This window comes from Oryx dammah, unplaced genomic scaffold (assembly GCF_014754425.2).
Source record: "Oryx dammah isolate SB20612 unplaced genomic scaffold, SCBI_Odam_1.1 HiC_scaffold_16, whole genome shotgun sequence".
NCBI lineage: Eukaryota > Metazoa > Chordata > Mammalia > Artiodactyla > Bovidae > Oryx > Oryx dammah.
The window spans coordinates 534,538-540,465 of record NW_024070200.1 but is presented as its reverse complement, the minus strand read 5'-3'; the positions used below and the strand labels follow the sequence as shown (position 1 = coordinate 540,465).

At 46.1% G+C, this 5,928-nt stretch overlaps 1 pseudogene; it reads right to left on the bottom strand.

Annotated features, from left to right (window-relative positions):
- Positions 1–4,119: 4,119 nt before the first annotated feature.
- Positions 4,120–4,666, bottom strand: LOC120875674 (annotated as a pseudogene).
- Between the last annotated feature and the right edge of the window lie 1,262 nt (positions 4,667–5,928).

The following is a 5,928-nucleotide window of genomic DNA, read 5'->3' as shown; positions in this document are numbered from 1 at the left end:
CTGATATCCCTTTTTCAGATTTCTTTCTTTATTTGACTGTGCCTGGTCTTAGTTGAAGCCCCTGTGATCGTCCATTTTGTTGAGACACACAGGATCTTTAGTTGCAGAATGTGAACTCTTAGCTGCCAAATGCAGGATCTAGTTCCAGGGATCGAACCTGAGCCCCCTGCATGGGAAGCGTGGAGTCTTAGGCACAGGGCCACCAGGGAGATCCCCCAGAGCCTGACACTCTGATTGTAGGGACTGGTTACAGGATACATACATTTGTCAAAACTCACTGAACCGTTTGCTTCAGATCTGTGCACTGACTCATCCTTCGACACTGAAAGGAACCAAGGATTCTTCTAGAAATGGCTGATTCCTGGGTCAGCCCAGGAAAGTGTGAGGATGGGCCTGGGACACCGTCTTTGCCAGAGGATGGGGAAACGCTCAAAGCATGGAGGGGGCGGAGTCTGAGGATGAGGCGCAGGGACGCGCCGTGTGGGTTTCCTGACCACCGCTGCGCTTTGGTTGTGTGGAAGAGCGTCCTTCCTTGTGGGAACTACACGGCGAAGCGTGCGGGGACGCTGGGGCACCAGGTTGGCCATCCACTCCCGAACGGCGCAGGAGGAATGGTGGCAGCCTTTCTGCAGGCTGAACCCTGGCTTTTGCTGGTTTGGTTTTGTCTTTGGGCCCTGCCACTCAGCAGGCGGATCCTAGGTTCCCGACAGGGATTGAACCCGCGGCCCTTGCAGTGGCCGTGCTGAGTCTTAATCACTGACCTCTAGGGAAGTCCCTCGGGTTTAAGATTCTTTAAAATATTTTAAAGACCTGTCTACCTGACTGAATGGAAATTTTACCTCAACAAAAGAAAATCTATGATAAATCCTATCAAATACCTCTATGAAATGAACACAATTTCTCTCTTCTGCTTTATTAATATGATGAATTGTATTAAACATTTTCTGTTAACAAATCATCCACAAGCAAACCTCACTTGGCTTTAGTGTGTGAGCCTTTTTTAATGTGCTTTTTGATTCTGTACACTAATATTAATATTTTAACATTGATAGTAATGAGCTCAGTCTGTAATTTTATACTATTGTGCTATATTTGTCGGAGAAGGCAATGGCACCCCACTCCAGTACTCTTGCCTGGAAAATCCCATGGACAGAGGAGCCTGGTGGGCTGCAGTCCATGGGGTCACTAAGAGTCAGACACGACTGAGCGACTTCACTTTCACTTTTCACTTTCATGCATTGGAGAAGGAAATGGCAACCCTCTCCAGTGTTCTTGCCTGGAGAATCCCAGGGAAGGGGGAGCCTGGTGGGCTGCCATCTATGGGGTCGCACAGAGTCGGGCACGACTGAAGCGACTCAGCAGCAGCTATATTTTTAGAGTTTTGATATCCATATTATTGAAGGAATATTTTTAAATGGGAAAAATTAATCAGTTTCCTATATCCTGGAATACGTTATGGTATGGCTTTTAAAAAAAATATTACTGTTTTTAAAATTTGTATTTCTTTATTTCCTGATGGCCGTGCTGGGTCTTCATTGCTGCGTGGCTTTCCTCTAGCTGTGAAAAGAGAGGCTGCTCTCTCATTTCGGAGCACGGGCTCCAGAGCCCAGGTTCACCGGCTTAGTTGCTCCGCAGTATGTGGGATCTTCCTGGACCAGCGATTGAACCCACGTCTCCTGCACTGGCAGGCAGATTCTTCTTCACTTAGGAGATTGTCTTGGCCTGATGACTTTTCCAGGGATAGCTCTGCATTACTTGCTGTGCTTAGATTTTTAAATCTCTTCAGGGATCTGTTTCAATAAATCTATTATTAATTATAATATTTCCTTAGAAAAACCATCTGTTTCAGCCAGGTTTTACTTACTTGCCTGGTGTGCATCAAAGTATTGTATCTTGTATTTAAAAACAATTTTCTGCATCTGTGATGATTTCTCTCATTTGCTCTTCTGTATATTTAACATTCCTCCCTCCTTGATTTGGCTTTCTAATTCTCTCTCATTTTTTGTGATTTTTGTCCCTCCAAAATTAGCTCTTGGAATTATTCTTTCATCCTAACCATCTTCTGGTTTCCAGATCCATTTATTTTTGCCTGTATCGTCACCCTGACCCTTTAGAAAAGTTGGCCCGTCAGCCTTACTGCAATCAAGGCACACATTTCAACAGCAGCATCCTCCTGTCTCCTCCCCACAAAGAGGACAGCCCCTGGGTGGTCCACGGTCCCAGGACGCCAGCACGTTCCTCCTCTGTATCCCTCGGGCAGCGGTGATGGGGGCGGGTCTTCCTGGGACCACGGTCAGGAGACGAGAAGTTCTTGGTTCTTATTTTGGAATCCTTCCTCCCCATCATACCACAGCCTTTCCAGCATTTCAACCTCCACCACTGGGTGACCACTGAGCCCCAGTTTCAGTCAACCAACCAAGAAAAAAGTGAGGGACACTTCCAGCTTCTTGAGTTGAAAAATCGTTGCTGTTTAATCGCTAAGTTGTGTCCAACCCTTTGCGACCCCATGGACTGTAGCATGCCAAGCTTCCCTGTCCTTCCTGGAGCTTGCTCAAACTTGCTCAATATCCATTGAGTCAGTGATGCCATCCAACCATCTCACCCTCTGTCGTCCCCTTCTCCTTCCACCTTCAATCTTTCCCAGCATCAGGGTCTTTTCCAGTGAGTCAGCTCTTCCCATCAGGTGGCTGAAGGATTGGAGCTTCAGCTTCAGCACCAGTCATTCCAATGAGAATTCAGGGTTGATCTCCTTTAGGATTGACTGGTTGCCCTCTTTGCTGTCCAAGGGGCTCTCAAGAGTCTTCTCCAACACCACGGTTCAAAATAAATCCTTCAGTGCTAGCCTTTTTTATGGTCCAGCTCTCACATCCATACGTGACTACCGGGAAAACCATAGCTTTGACTGTAAGGACCTTTATGTCTCTGCTTTTTAATGTGCTGTCTAGGTTTGTCATGACTTTCCTTCCAAGGAGCAAATGTCTTAATTTCATGGCTGCAGTCACCATCCACAGTGATTTTTGAGCCCAAGAAAATACAATGTGCCATTTTTTCCACTTTTTCCCCATCTATTTGCCATGAAGTGACGGGACCGGATGCCAGGATCTTAGTTTTCTTAATGTGGAGCTCTTAGCCAGCTTTCTCATTCTCCTCTTTCACCCTCAAGAGGCTCTTTAATTCCTCTTCTCTTTCTGCCATGAGTGTGGTGTCATCTGCGTATCTGAGTTTATTGATATTTCTCCCAGTAATCTGGATTCCAGCTTGAGATTGATCCAGCCCAGCATTTTGCATGATGTACTCTGCATAGAAGCGAAATAAGTAGGGTGAAAATATACAACCTGTCATACTCCATTCCCAATTTTGAACCAGTCTGTTGCTCCATGTCTGGTTCTAACTGTTGCTTCTTGACCTACATACAGGTCTCTCAGGAGGCAGGTAAGGTGGTCTGGTATTCTCATCGCTTTAAGAATTTTCCAGTTTGTTGTGATCCACACAGTCAAAGGCTCTAGCATAGTCAATGAAGCAGAAGTAGATGTTTTTCTGGAACTCTCTTGCTTTTTTGATGATCCAACAGATGTTGGCAATTTGATCTCTGGTCCCTCTGCCGTTTTCATCCTCTGCTCCCCACATCCTCTGTCTTTTCTAAATCCAGCTTGAATATCTGAAAGTTCTCGGTTCATGTACTACTGAACCCTAACTGGAAGGATTTTGAGCATAACCTTCCTAGCATGAAAACGAGTGCGACTGTGCAGTAGTTTGAGCTTTCTTTAGCTTTGCCCGTCTTTGGGATTGGAATGAAAACTGACTTTTTCCAGTCCTGTGGCCACTGCTGAGTTTGTCAGATTTGCTGGCATATTGAGTGCAGCACTTTCACAGCATCATCTTTTAGGATTTGAAATGCCTCAGCTGGAATTCGGTCACTTCCACTAGCATTGATTGTAGTAATGCTTCCTAAGGCCCACTTGACTTCACACTTCAGGATGTCTGGCTCCAGGGGCATGATCACACCATTGTGGTTATTCAAGTCATTAAGATCTTTTTGGTACAGTTCTTCTGTGTATTCCTTTTTTTTTTTGGCTGCCAAATAATCCTTTGTTTTTCTCTTCCTTTCGCAGCTCTTAACTAGCTGGTCACCCCACCGCAGCTGGTGTCATCCATGATGTCACGAGGGTGGCGGCCATCAGCGTTGCAGCCCACAGATGGGGCACTTCCTAGGGTCTTGTTAATGATGCCAGTGAGCTCTCTGGGCTAGAGCGCTCTCTAGCTAGAGATCGGTGCTGCGCCTGCCAGGCAGTGTCGACAGTCTCATCGAAAGCGCTGTTCCCACTGTGCTGAATGTTGTTCTGCTTTTTTCTATCTCTTGGTGGCCCCTTGAGGACTTTGAGGATCAGGGCAGAAGCGGAAGACACCACCTCCAGCCAGGCCTGTCTGTTCTTATCGGTTCCACTGTGATCCTCAGACTCTCGCAACCACCAGTTGCCCTGGTTGCCCTGGTGATGTTGTCACCTACCTTTTTTTGGAGACAGACCCGGGGGCCGATCTTGGGGATCAGGGCAGACGTGGCACCAACTTCCCCACTAGCGCACCTCAGGTAACCGACTTTGATCTCATTGGGGTCGAACTTAGGTGGCATGGTGGAGGCGGCTGGTGTCGGAAGAACCCAGATTCGGGATGACAAAGAAAGCCGTACTTTTGCCTCGTCTGAGCTGAAAGCTCTTCTGTGTATACTTGCCACCTCTTAGTCTCTTCTGCTTCTGTTAAGTCCATACATTTTCTGTCCTTTATTGTGCCCATCCTTGCATGAAACGTTCCCTTGATATCTTCGATTTTCTTGAAGAGATCTTTAGTCTATCCCATTCTATTGTTTTCCTCTACTTCTTTGTGCTGATCAGTGAAGAAGGCCTTCTCTCTCCCTGCTGTTCTCTGGAACTCTGCATTCAGTTGGGTATATCCATTTCTCCCTGGCTTTTCAATGTTCTTCTTTCCTTAGCTATTTGTAAAGGCTCCCCAGACAACCACTTTGCCTTCTAACATTTCTTTTTCTTTGGGATGGTTTTTGTCACTGACTCCTGTACAGTGTTACAAACCTCTTTCCCTAGTTCTGCAGGCCCTCTGTCCACCAGATCCAATCCCTTGACTCTATTCCTCACTTCCACTACATAATCATAAGGGATTTGATTTAGGTCATACCTGAATGCTCTAGTGATTTTCCTTACTTTCTTCAATTTAAGTCTGAATTTTGCAATAAGGGGTTCATGATCTGACCCACAGTCAGCTCCAGGTCTTGTTTTCACTGACTGTATAGAGCTTCTCCATGTTCGGCTGCAAACAATAATCAATCTGACTTCGATTTTGATCGTTAGTGAGGTCTGTGTGTACAGTCGTCTCTTCTGTTGCTGTAAAAGGGTGTTTGCTATGACCAGTGCACTCTCTTGGCGAAACTGTTAGGCTTTGCCCTGCTTCACTCTGAACTCCAAGGCCAAACTTGCCTGTTACTCCAGGTAATTCTTGACTTCCTACTTTCGCTTTCCAGTCCCCTATAATGAAAGGGACATCTTTTTGGGGTGTTAGTTCTAGAAAGTATTGAACGCCTTCATAGAACTGTTCGACTTCAGCTTCTTCAGCACTCCTGGTCGGGGCATAGACTTGGATCACTGTGTTATTGAATGGTTTGCCTTGGAAACGAACAGAGATCATTCTGTTGTTTTTGAGATTGCACCCAAGTACTGCATTTCGGACTCTTTGGTTGACAGTGAGGGCTACTCCATTTCTTCTAAAGGATTCCTGCTCCCAGTAGTAGATATAATGGTCATCTGAGTTAAATTCACCCATTCCAGTCCGTGTTAGTTCTCTGGTTCCTAAGGTGTCAGTGTTCACCCTGGCCATCTCCTTCTCGACCGCGTCCAGTCCATCTTGATTCATGGACATGAG